This window comes from Anabrus simplex, chromosome 2 (genome assembly GCF_040414725.1).
Source record: "Anabrus simplex isolate iqAnaSimp1 chromosome 2, ASM4041472v1, whole genome shotgun sequence".
Taxonomy (NCBI): domain Eukaryota; kingdom Metazoa; phylum Arthropoda; class Insecta; order Orthoptera; family Tettigoniidae; genus Anabrus; species Anabrus simplex.
Genome location: NC_090266.1, coordinates 185,139,445 through 185,157,998, shown reverse-complemented (window position 1 = coordinate 185,157,998; position 18,554 = coordinate 185,139,445). Strand labels below are relative to the sequence as shown.

General features: G+C 40.3%; 1 protein-coding gene across 1 annotated transcript in view; it reads left to right on the top strand.

Annotated features, from left to right (window-relative positions):
• The window catches only part of LOC136863993 (glutamine amidotransferase-like class 1 domain-containing protein 1), a 717,178-nt gene that overhangs the window by 328,450 nt on the left and 370,174 nt on the right, over positions 1 to 18,554 (top strand). The gene's annotated exons all lie outside the window — the stretch shown is intronic.

The following is an 18,554-nucleotide window of genomic DNA, read 5'->3' as shown; positions in this document are numbered from 1 at the left end:
TAAAATATCAATGGAAATGTATATACGGAAACGGATAAGTAAATTACGTCTAAAAAGAAAGCGTTGCTAAAATATTAATTTCAAAGTTGCTAAAGCAATTCTCGGTATATGAATGAAGAATTATTTAACAGGTTATTATTTAAAGACTGAAATTAGACATATAATCAAGATGTGAAAAGAACTGCTGTGAAAGGGCTTGATCTTTCATTTATGCATTACTTTTTTTAGCTTTAGCATGCCTGCCTGAACTTTCACGACTAGATTTGTCTTTTATTCTCATTTAAAAGCATTGTACATCACATTAGGCAGTGGCGTATACTGAGGGCTACCAAGGCTATCGGTAAAGCCTAGGCCTCAATTGAGAACGTTGGAAGTCTAAAGCACAGTATGATGTAAGCATCTGACACATTGTCCCATTTTCAAAACTTGTAAGCAGTGAGAAAAAAACGTCGCACGTATTTCTGAGAGCTAAGCATCAGAGACTAAAATATCGCAGCCGAGACTCACGTCCCTCTCCCCTCTCCTCTTCATAGCGGCTTGCTGTTGTATACAGGATAGGAGCGTAGGCCGGGAGGATAGTTGTGCTAGGCTTCGGTCCGTCAGATCGCCACTACTAACTATAATCATCGTATATACTTCCTCATCTCATACTTCTGATTTAATCATACAGATAACAGAGTGCTGGTATTTCACTCGCGTTTCCTTCTACATCCTTGTAGGAAGAACTGCAGGGCTGCTGTTATAGGAGCAATATAGTTTTATTTTTATAGGTACAACTGATAAAATGAAATGCAATCTTTCAAGTTCTCTTTTGTTGGTTGGATTCGAACCGGTGATCATAGGTCAGACACCACCACTAATTTCCTGAGGAAGCTAATAAACCAGTGAACGATGGGTACGACCGCTGTAAAATAATAATAATAATAATAATAATAATAATAATAATAATAATAATAATAATAATAATAATGGTACATGGCATCTGTGTAGGGTTGGTGGAGTCCTAATGAGGATAATTGAAAGGCGAGGACCTCATAAAAACCCAGTCCCCAAGCCAGGGGAATTAACAGTATGAGGAGTTTGATTCTGAAAATTGATTCGGCGCCATCGGACCAAAGGCAAGCATTCTATCCATTTAGCCACAAAGTCGGTCTTTAATTGGCTAAACCTTCGGCTACCATCTCCACTGATCAGGGGTTGAGTATTGGCAGCAGCAGAAGCCAGGGCAATAGCTTGTGAAGCAGATTTCACAGCACAACATGCTTCTACTTTGGCTATTGACTGCAGCTCAAAACGCTAAAGGCTTGACGTTCACTAAACCTACCATCGAAAAAGGTAACCTAAGTCTACTGGCAGCCTACGTCTTGATCCCAGCATAAGCCACTGACAATCAATCAATCAATCAATCAATCAATCAATCAATCAATCAATCAATCAATCAATCAATCAATCAATCAATCAATCAATCAATCAATCAATCAATCAATCAATCAATCAATCAATCAATCAGTCAATCAATCAATCAATCAATCAATCACCACTGATCTACCTTTAGGGTAGTCGTCCAGGTGGCACATCCCCTAGCTTTTTCTTAAATAATTGCAAATAATTTGGAAATTTATTGAACATCTCCCTTGGTAAATTATTCGAATCCCTAACACCTCTTCCTATAAATGAATATTTGCCCCATTTTTTCCTCTTGAATTCCAACTGTATCTTCATACATCTTTCCTGCTTTTAAAAAGCACAACTCAAGCGTATTTGTCTACTTATATCATTCCACGCCATCTCTCTACTGACAGCTCGAAACACACCACAGTGTCGAGCATCTCGTCTCCTTACTCCCAAGCCTTCCCAGCCCAAAGTTTGTAACATTTTCGTAACACTACACCTTTGTCGGAAAGCACCCAGAAAAAATCGTGCTGCTTTCCTTTGAATATTTTCCAGTTCTCGTATCAAGTAGTCCTGGCGAGGATCCCATACACTAGGGTCTTGCCAGAGACATACACGCCCTCTCCTTACATCCTTACTACACCCTCTAAAGACTCTCATAACCATGTGGAGAGATCTGTAACCTTTCGTGACAACCTCCTTAATATGATTTCAGCAATATATCTTGCCCTGTATTATTCCTTTTTATCTAGTCAAACAATCAGCAGTAACAACGTTAATATTACGGGAAATTACTTCCAGAAGACCAGAGATGAATGCTAGTCCAGATGTGATGCTCGCCATGTCAGTTATTTCTCTTTAACCAGACGTAAAGTTTGTAGGAGTTTTAATATACTGTACCATTCTGTTCATTCATTAATGAGCGATATTTAACGCAGAAAAAATGTTGCGCAACATGACGCAACTGTAAGGGCGTGATGCCATATAGAACGCGGGAACTCAGGAGGTGATTCCCTAGGCAGGGTGTGGCTATGCACAAGTGAAACAGCAGATATGTGGGAGAAGGAAAGAGAGATAAGAATTTTGTTTTGGGAAGTACTATACCACCCTAACAATATTTTAAGCGGGAGTAGTCAGGTTCACCACATCACGGGAATTGAGTGATATCTCCTCTATCTGAAGGTTTTCCAGAATAATAAAAAGATGAAAATTATCTCCAGAATTTTAAGAAGCCAATGATACGTTTAACGCTGTTAAGAAGTAACGATATTAGTAATTACGTAATAATCCGACCACCGTGGGAAACTGTTTAGTGGCTGCATTCCAAACTCAAGAGTGTTTCGAGGGACTATCCCTGGCGTCGCTTGGCTTTTTGCCCCCTATAAGAGCTGAGAGATGTGGAGGGAGGTTGTTCATTCAACGGTAAGATTGCTGCTAGTGCGTGTCGCGTGTCTGTCTGTATTTGCGCCAGAAACCTTTGTTTAGAACAAAGACTGTGGTTACTTTCATGCAGTTGTGCTAACGTTTATTCAGTGGATCGGTGATCTATAAACTTTCCAGTAGTTATTCAATCGTGTGATGGTATTTAGACGCTTTACAGTGAGGTCGCAAGTGCCTAATTAACCGACTGTAGACAATGTCGTACATATAAACTTCATCATGAAGCGGTACGGGTAACCCCGCAAATATATGGCGGATTGCGGAGGAAGTGCATGTACAAACTAAGGCCACTTGTGTTATTCCCGCTAGACTTGTGAGTCAGAATCAGTCGAGCGTGAGAAAATGACAATTCGCTCTACCGATTAAGTTGCCGATTTCAGATATTAGATATTGAACCCATGACATTTGTGCCCTAAGAATATTGTGTAGTAAATTGTCAATGGGATAAGAAGTTCGATTCTTGATATCATGGAATTGACACTTGGCAAGGGGGTGATTACCTTCGGTCCCAAGCTTTGGGATACGTAACGTCAGTCGCACGTGTCAACGGCGGAAGAATCTTGTCATTTTTGTGAACTATTTCAAAGCGCGTGTATATGGCATGCCCAAGCCAAGTCGAAAATATAGTGCCTAACAAATGAGGTCATTTATCCAACTAATTGAACATGTATAAATTTTAAATGTCCATGAACACTATCGCCAGAAATGTAGCGAGTATGTAGTCACCTTCAGAACTCCTGTAATTACAGTTTAGTTAAATCAGAAAAGTTATAGAAATTTTCTTGGCGGCAAAGGGAGATGCCCGGACAGAGGGGGTAGCTGCTATATATAAGAATTGACGCCATGGCGAAGCCCCTGCATTTTGTGTTACGAAGCTGACGACAGAGGGTTGAGCTGCTCTGTGAAATCAAACAACAAAAGTAGGATAAGTCCAAACCGCAGATTTTAGCTATTGTGGCTGGGGTCTTGACTCCATGTGGAGATAGTTTTTCTTGAGTGGAAATAGTTGTACCAGATAGGACGGTCAAAGTACCGAATAAAATTTGGAGTGGATGAAGAAAGTAAGTCGTGTGCGGAAATAATTACAGTCTAGCGTGTGCTCCCAACAAAAACAAGTGAAGGGCATTTTCTTTTTTATGCTTTATTTCCAGGAAACCGGAAGAATAAAATGATATGTAAAGCCACAAATGTACAAATGGCTAAATAAAAATGCCAGAGTCGCAGGTGAGCCATATGATGAATACTGGCGTGACCACATAAGGTATGTGACACACCATCTTACTACCTATTATATCTTGTTTCATGATCTCTAAAAACGTGTATTTGAATGGGGTATATACGACGCAGTTGGTCCCCCTATGTGGTTTTTGTAAATGTTAGAATACGACTAAAAAGAGTCATTTGTTTTATTTTCCACTTGGATAAATTTTTGAAGTCTTGCGAGTGCCGTATGACGTAAAAAGTTATTGAATAGGGTTTCGAAGTGATATCACGTCCAATGTAGATCGTCATTTCCGTGTGTTTATTGCCTGTATTTTGTGATGTCAAATTAAGATGTTCATTCGACGTAAAAATTTTCGGTCTGAAATTTTGAGGTAAAAATATAAGAAATCCATGGTTACTCATTTTCAATCGAGTGGAAGCACGCTGTCGGGTGAGAGTATAGAGTGACGAATTTGGGCACGGAGTGAAACGTTTTTTCTAGGCCCATTTAAACTGTGTCTGACTGACAATAAAAAGGTCTGTAGAATTTTTCAGTCATTTTCGTGAAAATCCAGTTATTAAAATACGATATCATTTTATGCGAATTTATTCATTATTAAAGCACTGAGCGTTATTAGGCGTCGTGGATTCTAGTAAGGATTTTATTCCAGTTCTTTGTCGGTGATAGTCGTGAGTTGGGAAACAGAGGTTAGTTTTGTCTTGTGAGTCGAGATGAGATTTTTGAATCAGGTTGGAGGCCTGTCAATGAAGCCGGGACTTGTGGAAGCCCGAGGAAGATTTTATGATGTTGGGAATGGAAAGCAATATACAGGAATCCATGGCGGTATTAATTTGCGACGTGCATAATTATTGTGGGCATCTTGAAGTATAATCTATGCGCATTTTTTTGGTTACAATATCGTATTTGTGTAATTATGTCGGCGGAGTTTAAAAGGGAGCATTCTGAAAAGCCAGTCAGGTAGAACGGACCAGATGTCCCATGTTACTGCCAAGCGAACTTGGGGGCGAGAGGCCGTCAGCTGATAGGGGTTGGCCTCTGGGATAACGGGACATGCAAACTGTGTTACGCGTGGAATTGAGATTGTATTTCTCGGCAGAACGTTAAATGTTGGATTTAGTTGAAATTTTAATCCGCTAATAACCTGAGTGTTATTAGATACTGTAAAATTTGTTTAATTGGGGACGTAATATACATTTGATACGACGGACTTAGAGTATAATGAACAAGATTAGCCAAATTCAGGGTTGTCCAAAATATAGAGCGATGGTAGTGACGATTGTTTGTGACGGGTGCGCAAACTTTATAAAATGTTATGACGAGATATCACATCGTAATTATATGGCGAGTTTCTTTCGGTTTGTACGTAGATTATTAGGGTTATCCAAGTGTTAATAATGGCTAGGGTTAGATTAGATTTAAAGTGTGAGGTTATGAAACAAGATACAAACGGGACATGAATGATTTATCTTTTCCAGCCATAGGAATCAACAGATAAACATCACAGGATTAAAATGTTGAGTCACAACTGCGTAGAATTTGTGAAGGAACCATTAGTCCGCGGAGATAGAATTTGTTGTTCTTTAAGAGTTCATTAAATCATTTAATTTATTTAAGCATTAAATTCAGTGAAACCCCATTTTGAAATAACTTTAAATCAAGCGAATAACTTGGAGATGCATTCTGGAAATCTTAGTTTGTTTTCTGGGGAATGTGTAAATGTTAACGTAACTATTAAGGGGACATATCCGAAGGTAATGGATTTTACTGCCACAAAGTATTGTGAGCATTGCTATTGTTGTATTATTTAACTTTGATTGATTGAACAGTGAATGTGTGGGGATAGTAAAGTGGAAACTTTGGTCATCAACCGATGTAATTTAATTGTGTTTAGCCTTCAGCTTAGAAATTGGATGGTCTTGGGGTCATCAACCTCAGTGACTTAGATTAGGGCCATATGCCACTGTAGCGTCATTTTCCTTGCGGTCATCATCCATAATGACTTTAAAGTAACTTAGAAGTTTAGATGTCGGTCCAAGACATAGACGCAGGTCACATCGATTCAATTAAGTGTCCATGCCGTATCACCACTGTGTGGCACACACCGATTGGACTGCCTTAATTATACCCAGAGTCCAGAGTTCGTGTTACGATGGCTGGACCATAAAGAATCGCTATGATGGTACATGTAGTCTCACATGGAAGTCGAATTTAAGGATTTCCAGACTTTCCTTTCTTTAATTAATAATTGAGACAATGGTTTCTAGTAAGAGTGCCCATCAGGCAGTTACGTCAAAGACTCACACCAGTATAATAAAAATGATTGTGGTGTACAGTGGACACGATTAATTTCAATGATACCAATTTATAAAGGAAAGGGTGATAAAAGGAAACCAGAGAACTACAGACCAATCAGCCTGACCAGTATAGTTTTTAAAATACTGGAGAGTTTAATATCAAAGTACGTCAGAGGGATATGTGATGATAAAAATTGGTTCATGAGGAGCCAGTATGGATTTAGAAAGAAATTTTCTTGTGAGGCACAACTGGTGGGATTTCAGCAGGACATATCAGATCAATTGGATTCAGGAGGCCAGTTAGATTGCATAGCCATAGATCTTTCCGAAGCGTTTGATAGAGTGGAATATTATTAAAGAAATTGGAGGGAATAGGATTGGACATAAGGGTTACACGTTGGATAAAATCAGTTTTAATTCAAGGGTTCAGAAAGTCAAAGTAGGAAATAATATATCACAGGAAGAGAAAGTTTGGAAGGGAATTGCACAGGGTAGTATAATCGGTCCGTTACTTTTCTTAATATACGTAAATGATTTAGGGAACAATATAAAATCAAAAATAAGATTGTATGCAGATGACATAATTGTTTATAGGGAAATAAATAATATTGAGGATTGTTCAGAATTACAAAGGGGCCTTGAGAGTATCCAACAATGGGTTGAAGAAAATAATATGAAGGTTAATGGAGGCAAATCAACTGTTACAACTTTTACAAACAGGAGCTTTAAAACTGAATTTGAATATACTTTGGATGAGGTAGTTATCCCAAAAGATGGCAAGTGCAAATACTTAGGTGTGAGATTTGAAAGTAATTTGCTCTGGAAGGGTCATGTAGATGGCATTGTTGGAAAAGCATACAGATCGTTACATGTCATAATGAGGCTACTTAAAGGATGCAACAAAGAATTAAAAGAGAAAAGTTACTTGTGTATGGTTCGTCCATTATTGGAATATGCAAACAGTTTTTGGGATCCTCACCAAGAATACTTAATAAAAGAAATAGATAGTGTGCAGAGGAAAGCAGCAAGATTTGTAACAGGGGATTTCAGGAGAAGGAGTAGTGTATCAGAAATTTTAGAGGAACTTGGATGGGAAACTTTAAGTAAGAGAAGGGATAAAACTAGACTTATAGGACTATATAGAGCCTCTACAGGAGAAGAAGTATGGGGAGATATCCATGAGAGGCTTCAGTTGGAAAATAATTATATCAGCAGGACTGACCACAAATATAAAAGTCGAAGGAATTTTAGCAGAAGCGATTGGGGTAAATTTTCATTCATTGGGAAGGGTGTGAAGGAGTGGAACAGTTTACAAGGGGTAGTGTTTGATCCTTTTCCAAAATCTGTACAGATATTCAAGAAGAGAATAAACAGCAACAGAGAAAGTAAATGAAATGTTAGAGGGCATTCGACCAGTGCAGGTTAATGTAAATAAAAAATGTGTATGAATAAATTAATTCCATCCCCTGGTCTAAGGAGTTTGGACAGCCGAAGTATGGGACTGCCTGTAGGGGTGAAGTACAGTGGGAACTTCGAGGGCCCTTGGACCGCTACAGTAGCTGGGAAGGCCCTTCAGGTACTCTGAAAAGTGATGGCAAAAGGGGCTCTGGTTAAGACGCAGCAGGTCGTTATGCTACACAGGTTCCAGAATGGGCAAAGAAAAGTAAATAAATGCATTGTAGATTTTAATCTTATACCAGTTGTATAGTATCATTTGAAGTAATTCCACATACTGTATATCAGTTGACTATATTTGTAAGTAGTACGGGAGAGAATATAAGTAGAATTTTGTAAACAATATTCGTTTATTAAGGATGAGCTTTGTGTTTAATAGAAAAAAATTTAGCATAAATTGTAAAATATTGTATTTTGGGAAAATTTTCTTCTCTTGTTGATTTAATATCTAGTGCTTGACAATAATGTATTTTAGTGTACCATTTGCCACCGAGGTAGACACCTCATTTGCAAATAAAGAGATTTTGATTTTGATTTGATACTTTTTGCATTGCAGTTGGCGTTAGTGTGAACAGGAGTATGTCGTCAGCAAAGACAAGACTAGGAATATGCTGATTTTCTAAACATGGCAGTGCAAATCTTTCCTCAACTTCAAATTCTAGTATATCGTTAATGAACAATAGGAAAAAATCGGTGACAATTTACACCCCTGTTTCAGACCCATTTTTGAGATAATCTCTCCTACTACTACACCTTCTTCCAATCTCACAGTACACTTTACTTCAGTATACATGTTTTCTATAGCTCTTATCATTTTACATGACACTCCAGCTTGTCTCAATTTAGTAACGACTGCCCCCCTGTTCGCAGTATCAAATGCTTTTTCTAAATATATTGGTGTTATATAGAGCTTACCTCCTTTTTTCTTTACATATTTGTCAATAAGAGTTCTCACTATAAAAGCATTATCTAGTGTTCTTCTCCCTTCTCGGAATCCACTTTGATATCTCGACAGCATTGAATGTCTCTCCGCCCAGTTCCTTAATCTATTTGCTAGTATACCAGTATATACGTTTCCCAATGTATCCAATAATGTAATTCCCCTATAGTTTCCAGGATTTAATCTATCCCATTTATTTTTGTATATACGGCGTATTTTCCCTCTTTCCAAGCTTTCGGGAATACCCCTTTCTCAAAGATTTTATTGAATATCATTGTCGAAATTTCCCACATGCCGTTACGCTCTCCCCCCCCCCCCACTTTCCAGATTTCATATGTGATACCCGAAATAGCTCCTGATTTTCCCTTTTTAGCTCATTGCAACTGGTTCATTAATTCCTGAGTCGAAATAGCCTCATCTCATTCAGGCAGAGTGACACTCAAGCCCCCCGAGACAATAATCCCCTCATGATGAGCTCTCCATTTGTCTTCTCTATTCAATAATTTCTCGAAATACTGGACCCATGTATTATGACTTATATTGGTCCCCCTGAACCTGATTTCTTCTTGGTTATCTGACTTATTTTATCCTATACTTTCCTATTGTCAGTTTCCTTACACTTTTTATTTATGTCTGCAGCCATCTTGTGTTGCCATTCCGTCTTCGTAACTCTCTGTATTCTTTCCTTTTTCTACAAAATTCGTTTCTAGCTACTTGACAACCATGCCCCCTGTACATCCTAAGTGCCTTCATAAACAGTGACTTTTTCTTTGCACATTCTGTATTATACCATCCACATTTTATCTACGTTATACCTGGATTTTGACTCATATATTTTCCTGCCATTCCAATTACATTTTCTATCCTTGTTAGGGCTTCTTCAACTCTATTCTCTTCTATCAGTTTTACAATACCTATTTTACAGTTCTCAAAATTCTCTCCATTGAAGTGCTCTCTAAATTCATTCCCCAATCCTTCTCTCCAACGATACCTGGGTATTTTCCTATCCTTTACGTTATCGTAAACTATCTCCTGCACTCTTAGATCTTGAATCATTAAGTTTAGAGATACTGGCATATGGTTTGCCTCCACCCTATCCCTAACGCATATCTCTTTGATAACTTGCATACTATCCCTACAGCCTAAAACTAGGTCAATTGTACTGCCCCCATTTTCTACTATATATGTTAGTTCCCCCCCTCTCATCACCGAACCACCATCCATTCAATATATAAAGCTCCTCTACCGCCCATAATTCTAGTAGTTTTTCTCCATTTCTCTTACGTTCTTTATCTTGGTTATTTCTATTAACTACTAATACCTCGTCTTAATGTTGACTATAAACTGGCTTCTTGTCCCTTATCCGCGCGTTAAGATCACCCACAATAATAATGCTTGCTTGATCATACATACTCCTCATTCGTCTAATTTCTGTCGCTAAATTCTCAAAAAACTCGTTTTGTGAAAATGGGGAGCTCAAAGGTGGATTATATATAAAAGCTTGCTCCTATTGACCCTATCCAATATTCTTATCCAGATTAATTCTTTAAACTTAGATTCTAAGAGCTGTATCCTATCTTTTAAGTTGTTTTTTATTACCACCGAAATTCCTCCCGATATCCTTCCTCTATTGAATCGCCTTGATCCATATTGACTACATACAATACATCCTTCTATCTTTCAGTCTTTCGTGTAATCAGCCCAAGTATCTACAAGTCCAAGAATATCCATTTCTTCCAGTAGCTCTTTAAAGTATTCGTTACCTATTTTGTTCCATATTCCTTCGATATTAATACATGATACATTTAACTGTAGTTATTTTTTTTACTATTAGAGTCTAAATTCCCTGACTTACTTGTGGTGATTCTAGATATTTCCATTTGTTCTATTTCTACCGTATCCTCTTCTGGAGTTTTAGGCCTTTTTGCCATTCTCTTTCCCCCTTATCAGTCGGCAACTTATTTCTCTTTGCCCATAAATCTTTTAGACTTAGATTTTTACCCTTTACCATTCTCTATCATCTAATTTCTTCAATCCCCTTGCTGACTCCTGGGCGTTTCTCGATAGGGCTGTCTTCCAGTGCATTGCCCTCCGCTCCCTCTTGCGCCGCTGACTGCTGGGCTCCTGTATCCGCTTCTCTTCCTTCTGCCGTATCGCTCCTACCTACGTTATTACTGACTTCCATCAGCGTTACATTTCACACTTCTGCTCCTTCCTCACACGTTACACTGCTGATGTTGGTGTTTTTCATCTATTTCCTGTAGCTGAGTTGGTGTGCACGTGCGCCACCAGCGACCGTCTCCAACAATCAAACGCTGCCCTTTAATGCAGGCCTTTAGGCCTTGAAATCTTGCTTTGCCTAGGTGCCCGCGTAAAATGTTTTGTTCCTTGATGACGCCATTCTCACCCATATTTTCTCACCTTTTAAGTTGCTGCTATTCCTCAGCACTATTTCCGCCATCAGGGTTGATATTAACTTAACCTTGATCGGTCTTCTTCCTTTCACTTTCCCCACTCTATATACATCATCTATGTCCACCTCACTAAAGTTTATCTTCATTTTACTTTGTATTATTTCTACCACTTTAAAAACTATTTCCACCTTGCTTTCGTTGTCTCCTTCCGGCACACCATAAAAAAAGGTTTTTCCTCCTGATCTCTTGGTTAGTCCTGTTTTCAGACCACTTTACTTGACTCAGTTCCCCCTCTAAATCCCTGACTTTGGTCTTCAGTCGTTCTACTTCCTTCATGTAATGAGCCATTCTCTCTTTTATCACATTCATCTCATTTTTAACACACTGTTTTAACTCTTGTATTTCCTTATGTTTTTTCTTGACTTGTTCTCTAATTAGGTCTCTTGTTTGCACATCCTGACATGCATCTTTGATCAGTTCCTTAATCATTTTGAATTCTTCCCATCCGATTGCACCCACTGGTCCAGGCCCTGGCTTTAGCTCAACTCCACCAATTTCCAATAAGATTGCTATCACTGCGGCTACCAACAAGGTTAATAATACACCCATTTGCTGCCCATTTTTCACATCTCACTACTCCATTCCATCTTCCTATAGCTGCCCTGTATTGCACTAGTGAATCGCCCATATTCAGCAGTCTGCTCAGCACAACCGCTCACTCCATTGTCTCACTCACGACTGACCAAGCAAAATACTGGGGGGTTATACTTTTCAATCACCTATGTCGTCAGCCATGGTAATAGATTTAAGTGGTTTCCTATTTTACAAGAGGTAAATACTAGTTTTATTCACTAAGTAATGTCAACATCACAGTAGACAGTTAAAAGTCTCTAGTTTTCAAATATATGTGCTCGAATGTTAGAGTCAAAAATTCAGTGTTCTCATTACCAAAAACCTGTTGAAAGCGGCGAATAAAAGGGTGCCGCCTGTGTAGCCGTCCGAGCTATTCAGGGTAACAGATTATTTTTTTTACTATGTTCGATTTATAGCCAGATTAGAGATTTTTGCGGTATTCCCCTGCCTTACCTAAGTAGAGACTAAAAAGGTAAAATTATTTTATAAAAGAGGTAAGTTAACAACAGACAATATATGAATACATTTCCGGTCCATCTCCCCTCCCTTTACCACACAGCTGAAAACAGGATTAAACAAGTATTTTTTGCGACAAGAAGTACAGCGCCGTCCAAGCCATTCAGCGTAACAAAGTAAGTATATACTATTCTGTGTGTATGAAAAAATCATCTCCGCAGCGAGAGGACGCTGCTCATAGTTACTTGTTTGTCGGATGTAGAAGTAAAGCCTTATGCTAACCTCACAATGATATTCGATGGAAAAAGGGGTATGTGTTACTACCCTCTCCCTTATAACATGACCTTTTTCATATGTAAGTATCTCAGGAAATCAAAATTAAATACTAAAATGTGAATGCTATAACCGTGAATGATGTGTGCAGAGAATTAAAATTCGTGTGTGTTTGCGCGTTGTGAAAAAATGTACGTGTATAAGAGCTAACACACAGCATTTGCTTGTCCTACAATCACTTCCGTATTTTGCGAGTGTTCGGTTTTACAATAGAGAGTGTTGTGTGGGTATAACATCAGGGAAGTAGTGCGTTTGTAATTATGTATAGACTCTTGTTATCTTACACAGCAGAAAGTTTGTGTTCGATTCCATGCATGTAATTTTCTTACGGTAACTGTGTTATGAATCATGCGTAGAGAGCATACGAAACAAGGATTACGATAGAGAGTGTTGTGTGGGTATAACATCAGAGAAGTAGAGCGTTTGTTATTATGTATAGACTGTTCTTATCTTACACATCAGAGAGTCTCAGTGTTCGATTCCATGCATGTAATTTTTTATGGTAACTGTGTTATGAATCATGTGCAGACAGAATGCGAAACAAGGAGTGAGCTATTTTTATGCATGCATTAATCCGCTGAGATCAGGGTTCGATTCCATGTGTTGCATATATTAGAGATTTTTTATTCTGACGAAGAACTGAGAAAACAGGGTTCGAAGTCATTATTTTTAGGGTTCGAAATCCATGTGATGAATGTATTAGAGATTTTTCTAATTCTAATGCTGAGGAGAGAGGTATCAGTGTTCGAATCCATTATTTTTATTCTGTTTACGGTGACTATTGTGTTTGCGTCATAAAGTTGATGTTATATTCGCGAAATAAGGAGAGAGAGGGGTAGTTTTATTCCATGCAATCATCATCTGCCTGCGCATTAATTTCTCTTGTTTTTATCAACAGATACCGCGCGCATTCCACCTATCATATATTTATAATCAAGGTCATTTTTTCTGTTCAGAACACGATAGGAATGTATGCTGACTATTCATATCTTTACTGTGAGATAACAACAGACTATATATGTTCTAAACACACACAAAATTGTTGCTCTTAGTAGAGGGCGCAACATTTCCGTCCTCTGTAACAGGATTGGTTTAACAACATGTTTTATCTTGTTCAGCAGTGTAAGTCATGCGTCGGATGGTGACGTAAAGCCTTAGATAGGTGTAGATATGCTTCCTCCGAGGGGGAGGACCATCTAGTGCAGGGGGCATCTGTCCGTAAAACTGTGAGGTGGAGGAGGGATTGAGCTGACCTCCGTAACCGTGAGGAGGCGAGGAGGGATTGAGCTGACCTCCATAACGTCACGCTGTCGGATGTGCTCCAGAATGATGTCGGGGGAAGGGCAGCTAGCCTTAAAACTAAGGTCCTCAGACTGCCCCGCGTCGGGACAAGGCAAGTCGAGAAGGGCAGCTAGCCTTAAAAACTATAATCCTCTGAGGTTAGGTCCCTCTCTAGGGCGGTGTTGGGAAGGGTATGTCGAGAAGGGCATCTAGCCATAAAACTAGGGTCCTTTGGCCCCTCCAAGATGGTGACATGTTGAAAAGTGCAGTTATCCTTAAACCTAGGGTCCGTAAGCCCCCTCCAAGGTGGTAAAATGTCGGGAAGGGCAGCGTGCCTTAAACTAGGGTAATTAGGCCCTTCCAAGATGGTGTCGAGAAGGGCAGATAGCCTTAAAACTAGGATCCTCTGAGGTTAGGCACCTCGAAGATTGTGTCGCACATGGCTAAGTCCCGTCAAGATGACAGCTGTGAGGTTAGGGTAGTTCAAAATTTCCGCTTGTCAAAAGCACGTGGCTAAGTCCCGTCAAGATAAAAGCAGTGAGGTTAGTGATCATTCAAAATTACGCTCCCACAGTGCACATGGTTAGAAGCTGTCAAGATAACAGCAGTCAGGTTAGCCACGTTCACATGTTCAAATTCCGAGCCCACGTGACCAAAATAGGACCTGTCAAGATGGCAACTGTCGTCTTGTCAGCTATTAATTATTCAAATTCCTCGGCCCACGTGGTTAAGATGGCAGCAGTGAGGTTAGCCACGTTCACTTGTTCAAATTCTGCCCCCACGTGGCCGGAAAAGAAAGTCATCTTGACAGCTGTTACTTATTCAAATTCCGCATCCTACGTGGTTAAGATGGCAGCAGTGCGGTTAAGAATTGTTAAGATGACAGCAGTAAGTCAGCCATGTTCAATTGATCAACAAGTGCACGTGGTTAGGCCCTGATAGGTGGCAGCTATCATCTTGACATCTGTCACTTATTTCATATTCGGCCTCCCCCACGTAGTTAAGATGGCAGTAGTGAGGTTAGCCACGTTCACTTGTTCATCAAGTGCACATGGTTAGGACCTGTCAAGATGATAGCACTGAGGTTAGCCATGCACACTAACCCAAAATCCGCTCTAAAACAAGTGCATGAAATTAGGACCTGTCAAGAAGTCAGCTTTCAGGTTAGCCACGTTCACTTGTTCAAATTCCGTGCCCCCACGTGCTAGAAAATGTAATGTTAGGACCTGTTAAGATGGCAGCAGTGAGGTTACCTGCGCCCACATGCTTAAAAAAGTGAAGTTAGGGTCTGTCAAGATGACAGCAGTCAAGAGCACGTGGCTTTGTTTACAAACGATAGCACGTGGCCGGGCACGTGGTCATGACGTCATGGGGTGAATGACCTTGGCCGGGGTCAATGACCTCGGGTGCTGACTCAGCACAAAAATGCTGACGAGGTGGTTTAGAACCCCCGTTGCAATACTCCTCTCAACGCTAACTCAAATGAGCCACGACATCTTACCCAGTTTATTGCAATGTTCAGGACATACCTGTTCTGCGTAACCCTGTCATTATGTAGCACTATGTTCCTTCCATACGCAGTGTCCATCTGTACAGCTATATTAACATTTCCATACATGATTAAACTTATGAGTTCTTCATATGAGATGAAATAGATTCGTGTTTTAACACGATCGTTAAGATGTTGTATGTCCCTCATACCTTGTTTTACCCATGAATCGTCTCCTCCGAAAAGTATGCATGAAAAATATTACTGACCTCATACCCACATAACCAGTCATGTTTCTTGTAAATCTCAGGATTGAAGTTCCTGTTTTACCTTCTACTTTTTGTCTTACTCGTTTGCGTTATGTGAATGCTTGGCGTGGGCCTACTCATTCGTATCACCTCAGATTTTTCTTCGGCAGTCCGTTGAGAAAGAGGCCTATATATTAAAGACTACACCGAATTCATGATCTGGCAAAATACCATTAACTTATAAAAACGCACTATAGTAAAAGCACACACGATGACACGAATGCTTACACAATGAAATCACTAAGTTTGTACGCAAATAACGAAGCTCAAGACTATGTTAAAAGGAATTGCAGTTTTTATTTCCAAATTTAAAGTCATTATTTCACGATATATCCAGCAGATGAACTTCCATCCAATATCGCTAGATGACATCCCTTTTCTATAACAGACTCTCACATTGAGCAGCATCGGTCTCAAGCTTACTTGGTCGTAGTTGATTATGTAGGAGAAGCCAGGTTGATAAACCTCCACTTAAACAATGTACACTCATAAGTTGATATTCACAGGACATTTGCACTAGTATGTTATGATTCGCATATGAACCATGTCAGCCCTCAGGTTCAAGGTCCACATTGATATCTCGGCGCACCACCACCGACTGGTAAAATGTGCCTGCAGCTCTCGTTGTCGCTATAAACCGAAGGTAATGGATCAGTGTGACTTAAGCACACGTGCAGGATGCCTCTCAGACGTATACGGGAACCGTACCGTCAAAAGAGTGAGTTTGAAAGAGGGGGCATTATTGGCATGAGAGGACGTGATGCATCCATCCGGGAAATAGCTGCTCGTTTGGGACGAAGCGCGTCGGCTGTGCAACGGGTGCGTACAGAGTGGTTCACAGAAGGCCGTAAAACACGACGGGATGGGTCTGATCGCACCACCCAGACCACACCCCGAGAAGATCGACACCTCATCCGAATGGCATTGCAGGACCGATCTGTGACCTCCTCGGCTCTGGTGCAACAGTGGAACAGTGTAACATATCGTACACTATCAAGAGTGACGGTCCTACGCCGTTTATTATGGTCTGGGTTACCAGCGCGTCGTCCACTTCTCCTCCTACATTTTATTAATGTGCAGAAACATGCTAGACTGCAATGGTGTATGGAACGACGTCACTGGGGACAGGAAAGGCAGCAGATTGTGTTTTCGGACGAATCCAGGTGTTGTTTGTTTGGAAACGATGGCCGCAGTTTGGTTCGCCGCAGACAGGGGGAGAGGCATCACTTTGACTGCATTCGCACAAGACATACAGCGTCAACTCAAGAACTTATTGTATGGGGTGCTACTGGGTACAACCACAAATCACAGTTGAAGCGTGTCCAGGGCACTGTGACCAGTTTGACCTACGTGAATGACATCCTGCGAACGCAGCCTTGCCCTTTCTGCACGACATCCCAGACGCCATATTTCAGCAGGACAAAGCGCCACCGCATGTTCCTGCACGAACACGTGCCATCTTATTAGCCGAGGTTGGCAGACTGTTGCCCTTGTCCGCCCGATCACCGGACTTGTCACCAATCGAAAATGTGTGGGATACAGTGAAACGACAGGTGCGGCGCTGTGACCCAATGCCAACCACAAAAGGTGTACTGTGGAACCAGGTAAATGCAGCATGAATGGCTATACCCCAGGACGCCATTCGCGCCTTATTCGCGTCTATGCCATCACGCATAGAACAAGTTATCAAAGCCCATGTAGGATCAAGTGCCTTCTAGACAACAGGACACATGCTAAACCTAGGTGACTGAAATGCTAATCGTTTTTGCAGAACATACTAATGAACATGTCCTGTGAATATGAACTTCCTATCTGTAGTCTTTCAAGGTGCTTTGTTTTTTTATGAACATGAGGGTAGTATCGGCTTTTAAAGTCTCCTGTGGCCAATATTTATTCTTTCAAGCTCTTGAAAGGTTGTCTTGCTGAATGAAAGCCCAGTTGTTGCATAATCTAAGTTTTAAAACTTTACCTATCATAAACATACAAAATTAATGTGGGTACCGCAAATCTGCGACCTTATGGAGAAACCACCCCTGCTCTAGGGAACGAGATGCAAAGGAAACTTCCAGTGCTGAAATAATGGCGTTGCTTGGATGCCTGTACCTAATAGCACTAAGAAAGGACACCACAGAAATGTTATTGAGCTCTAGAATTCAAATGGAACTGGAATGCACATACTGAGAGTTTGTATGAGCTATAAACCTTTTCTATACTTGCTCCGTGCTCTGCGATTCGGCAATCTAGAAACAAGGGGAGACAGAAGAAAACACGATACATTGGTGGGCATCCGTCCTTTTTTGCATTGCTTTTGTACTGAAATGCTGGCATAGTTACAGAGTTGGTGCTTAGGTCACAATTGACAAAAACTCGAATCGTTCCGTGGACGACGCAATTTTGTGCAATTCACCCCAAAATAAACCCACAAAGTATGAGATAAAAATGTTCCTAATGTGCGACTCTAAAACATTTGTTTACTAGCAACTTGGATTTGTATTGTGGTATGCAAGAAGAAGGTCCGTATTTTGTTTCCAACAAGCCAAGTGGCATTGTTCATAGACTGATTTTCGATATTGAAGGTACCATAAGGATCATTACTGTTGATAACTGGTACACATGTCCATTGGTGAAGACCACCTTAGGGAAGAATCTGACTTGTATCGGTGCGCTGAAAAAGAACAAGAGAGAAATCCCAGCCGAGTTTCAGGCTAATAAAGGCGAGAAATGCAGTCATCTCGCTTCGGGTTCCAGGAAGATGTAACATATCTTTCGTTCCTAAGAAAACCGAGCTGTAATTCTGGTATCTACAAATCACGACACACCAGAAAGTGATACTGAGACCGTGAAGTCTATGATAGTGATGGATTATAATATAACCAAGGGATGTGTAGATATGG